The sequence below is a fragment of the Agelaius phoeniceus genome, chromosome 2 (assembly GCF_051311805.1).
Source record: "Agelaius phoeniceus isolate bAgePho1 chromosome 2, bAgePho1.hap1, whole genome shotgun sequence".
Lineage (NCBI taxonomy): Eukaryota > Metazoa > Chordata > Aves > Passeriformes > Icteridae > Agelaius > Agelaius phoeniceus.
This window is the reverse complement of record NC_135266.1, coordinates 104,578,602-104,594,070: the sequence shown is the minus strand read 5'-3', so window position 1 is coordinate 104,594,070 and position 15,469 is coordinate 104,578,602.

Sequence of the window (15,469 nt, the reverse complement as noted above, 5' to 3'; positions counted from 1 at the left end):
ATGGATACAGGAGTGTCTGTTTTCAGCTCGCTTCCCCTCTGGGAGAAAACCCTCTGAGAGGTCTGAAAAGTTCCTGTTTTTTTCCAGCAGGGAATTCCCATTATGTACACACATGCTACTGGAGCCCAGAGTTTTACTGTCTTACACTATTGAAGATCAAAAAAGACAGGTGTTTTCATAAATCTTCCCCAAGGTAAGGTATTATGCTGGTACTAAGGATAATGCTTAAACCAGCTGGTAACTGAATGAGGTGCATTTGCAGGACTAAATAGTTATCGTGCCCATAATACAGCTTTTTTGTATCTCCCCTAATTTTGCAAAGTAATTATTTAGATCAAAGGGCGAAAAAAAAAAAAAAGTAAAATTCAGGATTTCATTCTAAACTCTCTGTAACTAATGAATCATCAAGCTATGTATTAAATATTTAGTCTTTTTTGCTTGTTGGATTTTTAAAAAAAATATGTTTTTCATGATCTGGAATACACTTCCACATGTCTTTGCTCTAACAGCTCATCTAAAATTTTGTAAGTTATTATTTCAAAGAATGTGCTCTCTGGACAATATGTAGCCTCACCATATGTTTTTTTTTTTCCTCCATTATTTTCTTTTCTATTATTTTTTATATTATTTTCTATTTTTTTCTTTCTCTCTATTGTTTTTTCTCTATTTATTTTCTCCATTTTTTTTCTCTATTATTCAGTAAAAACTATTTTGCAGAAGAGAATGAAGGTCAGCAGCCACTCATGACTTGATTGGTGCATTATTTTCTTTTTATTTTTTTTTTAATTGAGGTTTATCAAACCTGTGCCTGTCTGCATTTTCCTTTTCTCAGGTACTGACCACAAGTTTAGTGATGAAGAGTAAATGGTATTTGGGGTGCAATGAAGGATGGGAACACCAACCTGCTCATATCCTCCCTGCATGAGACCTTGAACTTTCTTGTTTTTTCCTGTTTTAGACTAGCGAGCGTTTCTTATTCTGAAATATGAAGGTGAAAGTCCTTTTACTGTGCTGTTCCTGTCCATATAGCCTCAAGATCAAAGAATATATAATAAATACTCCAGTAGTCAAAATGGGATTATTTTTCCAGTTCAGGTATTTATGAAAATTTCTACAATTGATAGACTCTCAAACCTGAAATTGTCATCTTTCCTTCCTCTCTCTCCTCTCTCTATTTTTTCCAGCTGTTGCTATGAGGATCCATTATTAAAATAATCACCTTAGTACAACACGAGCATCACTTGAGAATGTTTCCTACAGTGCATCATTAATGGACATAAACACTTCTGAGTACATCAATAACTAGTTTCACTCATAAAGGATAAATTCTACGATGTGGACACCTGCCCATTAAAAGCTGGACTGAGAACAGCAACTCTTTTGTGCCTGGAATCAGAAAAATAGAAGCTTGCAATGATTCAAGTTAGCTTCTGAGATGAATTTGAGTCACTGACTGACAAATTATGGTCCTGTGATCCTGTGATTAGTGGGGAGATTTTTTCTACAAGGCTTTAATGAAATTCTCCTGTGTCTGTATTATCATGCTTGATCTCAATTTTAGGAGACACAATGTGAATGCAGGACACTGATCAAAAAATAGCACTGAAGAATTTCAAATATATTTTTATTTTATTCTAAAGGTCTATATCCGCCATATTTCATATAGAGTTTCAGGATGAATCTGACACTAAAATTTTGAATCTATGTTTTAGAAGCAATATCATGTTTGGTAGGGAGAGGGACAGGGTAAACAAGAATGGAAGAACAAAGGAATTTATATGTACAGGAGATTCTGTGGTATCACCAATGTTATTTTGGGTTTTTTTTTCCTCTTACTGAAAACTCTATTTTCAGGAAAAAAACAAAAAAAAAAGATGTTATACTCAGATGGATGTAATTTTAATTCTGTAAAGTAACTTTTGGTTAATATCAATAGAAACCAGTAGTTCTTTTATACTGAATGGAATCCTGTTTTAAGCAAAAAAAAAGTGACTTAAGAGAAGTACCTAAATCCTGTTCCAAGGGTGCAAGAAGTAAATAGCAGAAAGTTGAGATAGGAGTAAATGATAGTAAAATTCAAATACAAGATTTTCATCGTAGCAGTGATAAGATTGTACAAATTGTTTTAAAAGAAAGCAAATATCCCCAAGCAACCAAGTCTGAAAGCTTTAAGGAATTTCAGAATAAATCTGGATGTGGCAATCTGTGCCATTTTTTTCTGGTGTTAATACTTTGTGTTGTGTTAACTGGGCTTTTCACACACGAATAAACTGGCACTTCTCACCTTTAAACTGTATCTATCAGCTTAAAACTGCTAGTGCTTTCTGTGATTCTCAGCATTATTACTTCAAGGAAAAAATAAATAAATTAAACTAAGATAAATAACTCTCTCACCTCCCATGCTGATTAAATTTTAGAAATGCACTCCAGTTCTATATATCAGCCACAGGCAGGATATGTCTAAATGAACTAGCAGGACATTAAAGGCAGCTTTGGAGACTGAGTGTTATAATTTATGGCTTAAAGATCTTCATGAGGGTCTTTGCCCATTAGAGCAAAAGTGTACAAAAGCTGCAGAGAAAACCACCAAAACCCTGAACGGCGCCCTCCACTACTCATTGATGATGATAAGAATGCATTCACACAGGGATCAAGCTTAGCACCTTCAGGGAGGAGACTGCAGCCCCAGGGCTAGGGTGTCTTCCTTCCTTCCTTCCTTCCTTCCTTCCTTCCTTCCTTCCTTCCTTCCTTCCTTCCTTCCTTCCTTCCTTCCTTCCTTCCTTCCTTCCTTCCTTCCTGCCTTCCTTCCTTCCTTCCTTCCTTCCTTCCTTCCTTCCTTCCTTCCTTCCTGCCTTCCTTCCTTCCTTCCTTCCTTCTCTTTGCCTCTTTTACTATAAAATAAAATAGGTCAGGTTGTTTTGGTACATCTAGCCATGTCTGGTTTTAGTCATGCTTTTTGGGTATATTTCAAACCTTTTGGGGTTCAATTCATTTTATTCACAGAGGTTTTCCTTGGTCTTCTGTGTTTAAAGCAGTTCCTAACATCAGCAAAAGTCCTGTTTAGTAAAAAATGTGTGTATACACACAAAACCTAAGGAGCATGTCAGGCTGTATAGCACATACATGCATTACTGATTTTCTGAAATGAGAAGTATAGCAGAGGTGGGCAGCAAAGGCACTACAGTGCTTTTTCATTCCAGGAGTGCCTGAAATGGAAGCTGCTTCAGCATTTCTGCATGTAGTTTTACACATTTTTATTGTTGCTGAAAATTGCTGGATGCTAGGGGAACTCCCTACTGTGTGTATTACAACTTCCTGTGAATTCCAGAAGGAGCTTTTCCTGTAAGTGCAACAGGAGAAATCTCACAGCAGACATGCAGACTTCTCTTATTCTCTCCTTCTTTAGAAGTCAGACTGGGAGAGGAAATATTGCTGGGGAAGAAGGGATGGGATAAGGATAAGCTGGTTATGAAGCTCAAACTGTCCAATGTTCCTGAGAAGCTTTCATAATTGCTGTTCCAGGTTTTGCCTTTGACTGTATTATTCCATCACATCACATGTGATAGGTAGGACCAGAAAATAAACTACTTAACCTCAGTGTTTGATAGGATGACTTGTGTGAATGGTAAGTACTGGTTTGTTTTTTTTTTTCCTTTTCCTAATCTATACACAAAGTTGAGATCCTCTTTGCAGTAAATAATTGAGTGTACTTTGCCCTTGAAACTTCTTAAACCGCTGTCACATTTACTATCAACTTTGTTAAATTACTATTTTATATCAAGAAACATATTGCTACTTCTCTCAAAAGTGAAGTGTGTCACTCCACCAGCAACAAGTGTTCTGGTGTACTGCCATGCTTCAACCAGGAACATGAATTTTGTCTACACAGAGAGAAATGTTTATTGTTGAAAAGTGACCCACAAATTACGGCCATTTTGAGAACTAAATCTTATGCAAAATATATTTGAGGACTTTTCAATTTAAATTTCCATGGATTTCTAAGTGTTTCTTCATTTTTTTCAGGTTCTAGCTCTCAGAATAAAAAATTTAGATTTTTTTTTATTTCCATGAAAAGATAATTTCCTAAAATTGTATTGTACTTTTGGATACTGCACCAAATGTGTTATATATTGATGAATAATCATTGTAATATCTATTAGTTTAAAGAAATACAAAGGGAATACTTACTGCCTTTAAAACTCTAACTACAAATGTCTGAGATCTCTGTCAGTCAAAGATAGACTAAAAATAATAGATATGAAAAAATACAGTTTATCCTGACAGGTAGTCTCTCTGCTAAAAAATAAGAGTTTCAAGTGACTGAGAATTTACAGGTTTTTCACTGAATAAGCCATTAGTGTTTTTTACCATTGATCATAACATTTCCCCAAAATATTTGTGGTTACTGCTTACCCCTGAGCATGGAGGATGCACATTTGATTCAAAATGTGAACGTGACAACATACAGCTAAATTTACAACATGTACCTGTGACTACAAAATTTTGCCCTGCATTAGGAAGTTACTTATGGAAAGCCATGGCCTACTCTTCAAAATGCATTAAAGTGTCACATTGAGAATTTCTACTGGTGTCTGTTGCCTTTAGGCAGCAACAGTGAACTTGTATTATTCTCTTTTTGCAATGGTGACACTAAAAATGTAATTTTGCTGGGTGAAGTGAAGAGCATTATACAAGTTCTCAGGAGTTTCCTACTCTGGTAGGACTCTCTGCTGTATTTATTGTTATATTAAAAACTTTGTTTGAACAAGATAATGATTTGATCAGAGGGATGGAGCACATCCGCTGTAAGGAAAGGCTGAGAGAATTGGGGTTGTTTAACCTGGAGAAGAAAAGATTCAGGGTGATGTAACTGTGGCCTTCCAGTACCTGAAGGGAGCCTACAGGAAAGATGGGAAAGATTATGGGAAAGATGGAGAGAGACTATTACCAGGGTTTGGAGTGACAGGACAAGGGGGAATGGTTTCAAACTGAATGACAGTAAGTTTAGGCTGGATGCTAGGAAGAAATTCTTTACTAAAAGGGTGGTGGTTCTTTACTCGATGAGGTTGTCCAGGGAAGCTGTGGCTGCTCCACTCCTGGAAGTGTTCAAGGCCAGTTTGGAAGGATTTCTGAGCAACCTGGTCTAGTAGAACATTCCCACCCATGGCAGGGTGGTCTTTAAATTTCCTTCCAACCCAGACAATTTTATGATTCTATAATTTACACAAGGCTTATGCTGAAATCCCCTGTAGCCTTATGGTTTGGGGAACCCCCAGAACAAGAAAGATGAGAGATCATATTTTGTCCAAAAGTGAAGATAACTGGTCCGAGCTTCTAAATCTAGATGAACACCAGAACCCCCAAGTTACTGGATAAAAACAAGTATAGTCTACCTCTCAGCTGATGCTAAAATATCACCTTACTTTTCATTGGATGTATTTTCTCCAAACTGAAATGTCTACAATAAAATAAAAACCAAAAAATTCCCCCCCCACCCGGTATATCCATTCTTTGTTTAAATTAAAAAAATAAATTGAATATAGATATATCAAGATATATCAAATTTGATTTGTTTTAACTTTTTTCTTTTCTCAATTTGATGGTTGAACTAGCAAAAGGAAAAGTAATTCTATTGTATGGTGGTAAAAGTTAGACTTTCCTTGACCTTCAAGGCATGTATTCCCTTTCCATCTAGAATAACTAATGTTTTGTCATTTTCTTCCACAGAAATAATAATAGCAATTGCAAGGGTTATAAAGTTGCAGTAGCAGCAGCAATAATTCTTTCCCTGTGAAAAACCAATACAAGGCAAATGAGAAGCCTTGTAGTATTTTCCCTGTCCATAGCTAATTTGGAATAGGTGTGCAGCTACTCAGGCTGGAATCACTTCCCTTCTCCCTCACCAGCACCTTGGCTAGAAACTGCACTGTGAAAGTGCTCCAAGGGCTGAAATTAGTGATACTGTGGAGAAGGCAGGTTCTGTATCAGGTTTGGTTCCTCATCAAAGTGCTGAACTGGAAAAAAAAAAAGAAGAAAGCGCTAGAATTTTTGGCTGTTTTGTCTCTTGTTACCTGGGATCAGAGAGCAATCCCCACCTGGCTACACCTTCCTTTCAGGCAGCTGTAGAGAGTGAAAAGGTCCACCCTGAGCCTCCTTTTTCCAGGCTTAACACCCCCAGATCCCTCAGCTGCTCCTCATGAGATTTGTGCTCCAGACCTTCCCCAGCACATTCCAGAACCTGAGCTGAGGAGCCCACAGCTGGACACAGGATTTGAGGTGTGGCCTCATCGGTGCCCAGCACAGGGGGACAACCACTGTCCTGGTCCTGGTGGCCACACTATTGCTGATCCAGGCCAGGAAGCCATGGGCCTTCTTGGCCACCTGGGCACACTGCTGGCTCACATTCAGGTGGCTGTTTACCAGCAATCCCACACACTTTTCTGATGATTCCAACATGGCTGATTTCAGCAGGTAAAGGCAATGGAAATGTAACTATCACAGCAAATGTGTTCACATTGTACTTTTAGTCTGCTTTCAAATTGATTTGGTGAAACCAACAGGCCCTACTTACACTGTTCTCTGTTGGATTAAATATTCCTATTTTGGGTAGGTGTTCTTCCCTACAGCTTCCTCATGTCATATTCTTCAGGGGCTCTTTTACCAACAAACCAACTTAGTAAAATGAAGCAAGTTTTATTTCCTTTTCACCTTTTGATGGAATGTGTTGCTTGCCATTTTAAGCTATTTTAAATTTCCTTTTATTATGAAAATCTGAAATTTATGATTTACACACTTTCATAAAAATGACAGGGTTTTTTGTTAATTTTTAACACTAGTTAATACTTATAAGACTTTTGAGGTATTCTATGTGCCCCTGTTCATCCTAACTTTAGAATTTTAACTTATCCTTCTAAGAAATGTTTTCTACTAATTAAAAATATCTTGATTTTGTTTTGGATTTTGATCTAACTTGATTTACTTTTAAATTTGTGAAGAAAATAGGCTTAGCTTACCCTGTACTAAACTTCTGCAAAAATATATCCAATTCTTTAAAGATCTTTCAGTATAATTTTATGTAGTTTATCTTGATCTTCATGCAGAAAATAGTAAATACATTTACATCTACAGTTCTGTTGGCTGCAAAATCCTAAAATTATGGAATGGTTTGGACTGGACAATGTGTTCCAGTGCCTCATCACTGTCGTAATGTTCCTGATACGTAATCTAAATCTACCTCTTTCAGTTCAAAACCATTACCTCTTGTCCTGTCACTACATGTCCTTGTAAGAAGTCCCTCTTCACCTCCTTTTTAATCCTAATTTAGGTACTAAAAGGTACTATAAGGTCATCCCAAACCCTTCTTATCTCCAGGCTGAACAGCTCCAATTCTCTCGGCCTTGCATTATAGGTGCTCCAGCTCTCTGATCATCTTCATGGTCCTCCTCTGGACTGCAAGAGGGCCACTTTCTTCTAATGACTTTTTGGAAGCTGTTTAGCAATATGGGAAGATTGATTTCTTTCTCTGCTCAAGCATCTCTTGTTGCAGTGGGTTTTTCAGTTTGTTAGGATGATTCCTCACTCTCTCACTTGCTTCAGCTGCCGCTTTGTTGATTGTGCCTGCAGATTTTAGGCTTCCAAAATTTATCTAGTAACATCATTTAAATAAGTTACTGCTTTGAATATTCCTTGACTTGCTCTGATTTGGATTCTAAATATAAAAAGAGTTGGAAAATACCTTTTCCTTTCTTTGTTTCTCAATATTTCTAATTTTGTCCAGAGTTGCTCTCAAGTATGTGCCTTGGAGAACTAGTGCACCAGCCACCACCAGTGACAGGGCACTGCCAGGAATTTTGTCCAGCAAAGATCCCAACAAGAAAAAGGGGTGTGAATCAAAGGGAACTTCCACACATAGCAGCAGTAATTCAGTTGAGAAGTGAACTGCATTACCAGAGTTAACTGCTTGAAAATGGAGGTTTCAAGGAGATCATCAGCTTCCTTAGGCAGCGATTTCAAGTGAGGTGACAAATACCCTGAGCTATGTTATCCATGAAAATAGAATAATTTCCACAATCAGATGAAATGATGATGGATCAGCCAGTAAACTCATTTTTTATGTCACATAAGTGCTAAAGAATCTGCAAAAAAAGTACTCCACAATAACGCCAGTACTATTTTTTTTAGAGTTAATGAAAGACACACAAAAAATAGTTTTAAAAAGAGAAAATATTTGTCTTACAGTGTGTTCAACACAGCCTCTTCATAGCCTTGGGTGAAGGCTATGAAGGCTAATGTGAAACATTGAATAATAAAGCCAAAAGATTTTATTAAAAGATTAATAATGGTGAGTTTTCTAAAACACATTTAAAATAAGCCATTGCTATTGAAAAATATAAGGGGTCAAAGTACAAATATTATGTGCAGAAGTGTATAGTTGCTGACAATAGTTTTTAAAACATTGATGTTTTCAGTCTACCATGATCAACTTGAAAATCTGCACAGAATTTTTTTCCCCCCTAGAATAATACTTACATATAAAAGCATATAAAAATATCAGCAAGGGTGTTGGAAGCAGACAGCTTCTTTCAGCTAGCCATCTAAATGTTTTCTGACTTTAAATCACTTTATTTTTTGTGTACTATGTCTACAGCTATCACTGGATTTATTCCTTAACACTACATTGTACCTTTCTTAGAAAAAAAAAAAAGAAAAACAAAAACCAAGAGGTATGTTGCACTTGGAGGTTAGAAATCCACCAACTCTCCAAAAGATGAATATGTGCATATAATGGGTGCTTTTTAAATTTTTTTAACCCCTCTTTTATGTACCTGTAATTGTTTTCAATCAAGTGGGGTTTTTCCCAGGATCAATGGCCATGTGATTTGTTGGGAATAATCTTGCTTGAATCCTGACAATTTGACTCAAAATGCATTTAGAAAAACAATACTCTGTAAGAAAACTCATTGAATTCAGAAGGTGACATCTATACAGTAATGTATGTATCCTAAAATAGGGATGAAACTGCAAAATGTGTGAAATTTGACTATGACTTGGCTATATTTTGTTTGATTTGTTGGTCTGTTTTAATTTGGAACAGTGGATAACTATATAGAACTAAACTACAGTAAAATCTGAGGGAAAAATGACTGGGAAGCATGTGCAAAGGTTTACTTTGCTCACTTGGAGCAGCAAGGGGCTAGAGATATCCCTTTAGTTTCTCCTGGCTGTTTATTCTTCTGTTTTGATCTTGTATATTGGTTTTTAATCAGAAGGGCTCTGAGCATCTTGTGTATCTCTTACAGATGCATCTGCAAATCTGTGAGTGAACAGTCAGACTGGTGAGTATGTACTTGTCAGCCTAGGTAAATATTAAAAGTTTGTAAATGCTTTCTCAAAAAATAACTGAGGACTATTCACTTACTTTTGAAGACAGCAAATTTCCATAGGATATTTGCAATTTACTGATTTTAAAAAAATGAGAAATTCCTTTGAAATAAGGGGTATATGCAAAAAATATCTTTTATACTGATCTGAAATTTTTTTCATTGCCAATTTCCATTTTCTTTTTCATCTGAAAAGTTGATACAGTGAATTATCTTCAAGTGAAAATGAGAGAAAAATCATCACTACTCAATAAAACTCATCTAGCAGGAGTTTAATGATTTTTATTCCATTATAGCTACTCTGAACTTTCATGAAGTGAGGAGCACATCTACCCACTTTTGTTATTTTCATTCTGCTATTTTTTTAGAACATGATTAAAAGTACTTAGAATCTTTAATATGCATAATTTAAAGATACCTTTTATCTTCTGGGAAAAATAACTCTTCAGAACACTTGTAATTAATCCTTATTTCATGAAACTTCTAAAATAGGCAAAAGTCACTAAATTGTTTGCCCCTCTCATGGAGCAATGTCTTGCTCCCGTGTTTCTAAGGTACTGGTGATGCAAAAAGCCTGTTCATTCAGAAAAGAGAAAGAAAATTCACTTCTCCTACAGAATGGGATGTTTAATCTCACCCTTCATGTAAATGAAAATATTTTTCCCATAATAAACCTCAAGGAAAAAAATATATTTCAGAACAAAGTTCCAAGATTAAGATGTCATATATTATTACTACAGATGATGTTAATTAAATGATAATTTTGTTAAAAATGCACATCCCAAGTGACCAAAATGCGCCATGGATGTCAAAGAAAGCCAATGCCAACAGAGGCCAAGGCCAAGCCCATCAGTGATGGTGGTAGCTCCTCTGGGATAACAGATTTAAGATGGAAGGAAAACTGCTGGCACAGCAGCCAGACAAAGGAGTGAGAATATGGGAGAGAAACAGCCCTGCAGACAACAGGGAAGAAGAAGGGAGAAAAGTTCCTCCAGGTGCTCCAGAGGCCAGAGCAGAAATTCCCCTGCAGCCCATGGTAAGTTTTAGTTCACTGAAAGTCTTGTAAATGTTGCTGACAGCTCCAAATGTGTCTGGTTAAATGGAAGCAGATATCTGTGATTTATATGGTACCTTGGCCAAGTGATTGATTCAAGGGTAGCCAGCAAAGCTATGCCAAAAGGGAGTAGCAGTTGGAATCTTCCTCATCAAATGCCTTGTTAGTATTTTGGTATGTGATTGTGTGCCTATGTGGGCCCAAGCACACCGAAATGCTTCATTAGGTTGTGTGTTTCAGATTAAAATAAAAAATCTTGTTTCCTCTGTACATTTTAGTTCTCAAGAAAGCCTTAAAATAAAAAAAGGAAAACATAATTTTATAGAATTAACATTTTAATTTTTAAACTTTGTGTAATAGCCTGTCCTTATTTTCAGCCCTCTTATTTTTGTAATTCTACAGGCTGCACACCCTGATGCTCTTTCATTGTAAGTTGGGTTATTTTTAATTTGGTGTTAAGAGTATTACTATTTTTTCCCAAATCATTATATTTCAGAAAGGCACTATTCTGCTTTCTTTGTGATTGTGTTACACAACATGTTTTTAGGCAAAATATTTTTTTCCTCCTTCCTCAAATTGTTCCATGCTGTATTTCAGTATTGAGTCAAAAGAATCACTTTCAGATATCTGAAATATACATAGACATACATATTTATGTATTTGTTATTACTTTATTGTAAAAACCGCTGTGATTTTTTTATTAGTTAAACAACTTTAAAGCCTCCTGCCAATGTGACTCCTGCTGAAGAAAGGCTTTATAACTATGTTATTTTCTTCTGTGGACAAGATGGCTTAAGCTAGGTGACAAATAAAGCTAGTTTCAGTATAAGGTTAAAGAGGAAGACACATCAGAAGACATTCAAGATTAGGAGAAAATATAACAACATGACAAACTTTCTTACTTCTGTGTTGCTCAGGCTTTATTCAGATTTTTATTCATAAACAGGAAAAATTGACTTTTATAGACCTGTATTGTAGTATAGTGGATTATGAGTGGTTTACACATTAAGGCAAATCCCCATCATCTTCTGTTACATGAATTCAGAGCTTTATTTAATTAATTATCTTGGCTGATGAATTTGAAAATACTTGAAGGCAACTGAGAAAAGCTCAGAACAAGAAGATGTGAAATACTATTTATTGCCACTAAAATTTACTTTCTATTTTTTACATTCTTACCATGTTACAAATGAGTACTTATCTTTATCAGAGTCTATTTTATGTTTCTAGTAATTATTTCTTGCCAAACATGGTGAAATTCTGGCTGCTTTAAAAGCAGAAACCTTACTTTGCCAAATATTTCCCTATTGCCAGATTTTGCTTAGTGCCTTGAATGTAAGTTATGAAAGAAGATGATAAATACAATCCAGGACTACTGTATCTTGTGGTTAACTTCTGAGTCTCTGATTTGACATGGCATGGTGTGATGAAATTTGACTAGAAAAGGATTTCACTGTGAAAATGATTTGTGAAGGAAGGAAAGCAAAGAACCAGAAAGGAAAGTATTAACAGTGTATGCACAAGATGCAAACAGGGAATTATTCCTGGCAATTCTTATAAGCCATTATTATTCAGTATTTTCTTTCTGTGTGGCTTGAGCACATGGATACTTTGAAGCCAGATGCTGATTGACTGGTATGACCACTTGATTGTTTGTATGTATGTGTGTGAAGATATGTATCAGCAGGATTAGAGGTGAATAGAGAAAAAGCATTCATTCTCCAGGAAGACTCTGATCAGCTTGATCTGTTTCTCTACCAATTTGAATGACTTTCTACCTTGGGATAGATTTCTTTGAGTTATCAGCAGGAAAACAAAAAACTTTTCTTCAAGCAGGCCTATGGAATAAAATGGAATTGTGCAATCTCAATGTTTTGTACCTTCAGCCAAAAAAGACCATCAAGGCCTACAGAGGTAACATGGCTTTTATCAGTACCTGAGCACTATTTGGTGTGGCAGATAAAATTATTAAGACCTCAGAGAAACTTGGGGTTTTCAGCAGGTCACTACTAGATTATGAACAAAAAATAAATGGGGGTTACTGAAATCTTGATAATGAGAGTTGAAGCCTTGATCTCAGTCCCTTCTTTTACACCCATGAGTCTCAGTAGGTGGGGTCAGCTGTCTTTTAGCTTCTTAGAGTCCTCTGTGCTCTCCCAAAGCTGCATGTTTAGATTTTATTCTATTCATAATGGTCCTCCCTGATGATGGAAAGGTCATATGCTGCGGTGAACATCACCTGAATCTGACATTGCCCATCCAGTTAGTACAAATGAATAAGATGTCTGATGTACAACTTCACCAGTTGCCATTAGGCAAAGAAAGATTTATTTTGAGCAAAAACTGATATTCAGGTTCAACAATGTGCATTATATTTTAGTCACAAAAATAATTAATCCACTATACCAATGAATAAAATTTATATTAGAGATAGGTAACATTTAAAAAAAAAACCGTAAAGGATTGAAGAAAATATGTTCCAATCCTGAAGTTCCTGAAGTTTTCAGGAAAAACATAGTTGTTGGCTATTGTGGAAATGCAAGGGAAATGGTGTAGGTGAATGCTGCACTTGCCAGTCCCTAATCTAATTACTTCAAAGTATGTTTTTAATTTTTTATTTATTTTAGTAATTGAATTCTCATTGGCTGAAGGAGATAAGCAAAATCTTAGCAGGCAAACTCAGCCCAGCAGGTGAGAGTGATAATAGTCTCTCTTGGTGAGTGACTGCGACACGCAGACCAGCAGGGAACCTGAATCATTTATTCAAAAGAAACATGCTGGTTTCACAAACTTTTCAAGGCACATTATGTCCTTACATGGTAATTCTCACTACATGACCTGTCCCATGGGTCCACATAAGCAACCTGCTTTCTAAATGTCCTTCTATGGGGGGATTATGCACTGTTCACTCCTCTGTCAGCTTCCAGCAGGCTCCTCTCCTGTTGGGGCTGCAGTGGGACACCTCCTCCCCCAAGGTCAGGTGGACACAAGCCTCTCTGTGCTGCCATGTGCTTCTGCAGGAGCACCCCACAGCCCACAGCTCAATTCCATCCCATCTCTTCCCACATCTCTCTGTTTGAATAACCATTTTTAAAGTCTTGGGGCTAAAGATAAGTGTAAGATTACCATTTGATGTCAGCTGATTTTCAGTTTTGCAATCTGATTTGTAAACCAAGATGTTAGAAAGTAGCTTCCCAAAAAGTTAAAATTTGCTGTTTTATTGGTAGGGCTGTTATAGTGGAGTACAACAGGTTTATTCTGCATTTTGTATATTGAAATATCAGTATTGAACATATAAATACTGTAGTTTGGATAAGCAATACTAGCTATTTATAAGTAATTTGTTGTGAAATTATTCCACAGCGGTTTTGAAAAATGAAGTATTTCTGCAACTATAGTTTTCCTTTTAAGCTTTGAATTTCCATAGTGAGGGATATCATTATCCATCCAGCCAAATGGCTTGTTCCCAGCAATAGCCAGTAGCAGATTCTAGGCAAAGCACATAGTAAAGCAGAGAAGCCCTTCCCCCTTCAGCTTCCAGACATAAGCAGATTAATGGCTTTATTAGCCAGCAGCTACATCAAACCACTGTATTTAGTGGCTGGGAATTGATATCGCTTGCATGAACTTATCTCATCTTCTTATGAATTCATTTATACTTTTGGTCTCTTGTGAATTTCACTATTTAATCACATTTTGTGTGGAGAATGTAATTCCTTCTTATGACTTTGAATTGCTGACTGTGACTGTGGTAGTATCATGATTTTCCTTTTCTGTCCTATGAAAAATAAGGAATAAATGTTCTTTGTTTAACTTTGTGTATATTTGTCATTATGCTGTAGGCATCTGTTGATTTTTTTCCATAATAGGTTTTTTTTCCTTGTGAAGTTGATGGGGTATATTTTGTCTACACATTTCTAAGTAGAGAGGCTATTATTTATAGAATCCTAGAATCATGGAATTGTTTGGTTTGAAAGGGACCTTAAAGATTATCCAGTTCCAACCCTCTGCCATGGATAGTGTATGGAAAATCACACTATCAAAAGCCAGCATCCATAAAGAAGACAGAGGATTCCTGCAAATTTATTCAAATAAAGGGAGAGAGTCCACTGGGGCACACACCCACGGGGTTTTCTCTCTCGAGGTTTCAAAGGGCACAGCCTCCTTTTATCCTAAACTCCTGGCCTCACGTTACCCTCCTCTTTTCCCCATTGGCTGTGGTACTAGGAAGGTACAACTTTCCCAAACCACCTATCACATATTCCCCTCTTCAACCTGTTGCTTTACCCCAAAGTTCAGAAGTTCAGGCTTGTGCAGACCCACTTGTCTGTTTTAGGAGCCAGGCTGTCTGGGCTCTGCAACAAACCTGCTGCCAAAGTTAGTAGAGACGTTAAGACCCGTTTCAAAGACAGTAACACCCATACCTTCACCCATCAAATTCTTTGTAAAGACATAAGCACACATCTTTCCTCTCAACAGGGACACCTTCCACTAGACCAGGTTGCTCAGAACTCCATCCAAACTGTTCTTGAATATTTCCAGGGATGGGGCATTGTCTCAGTTTAATGACAAATTTAGGGGAAGACACTCTGGAATGAGTTGTGTCCTCTAAAAGTGTTACAACAATCCCTTTCCATCAATTGGAAATTAACACTAATGAATCAAAGTAAAAAAAAAAAAAGAACAATAGCAACAGTTCATTAACAGAACGCCTGCAAGGCATGGGAAAAAAAGATAAATAAGTGCTGGATAATAAACTGTCAGACCTTATCCTACACATACACTGGAACAAAACCCCAAAATTTCAGGGAAAAAATACTGGCTCACACCATGTGGTAGAGGATGGTACCATCATTGGTCTCAAGAGAAAAAACAAAAGGAGCTTCACACAGCAATTTGGGCAGACAGATGAAAACCTCTGGCACTGACCTCCTCCCCACAAGCAGATGAAGCAGGTGGGCTTGGTGTGCTCTGTGTCCCAGGCTCAGCTTTCCCGAGGTTTGGGGCCAGGATGGAGCAGCCCCTCTCTCCTGCT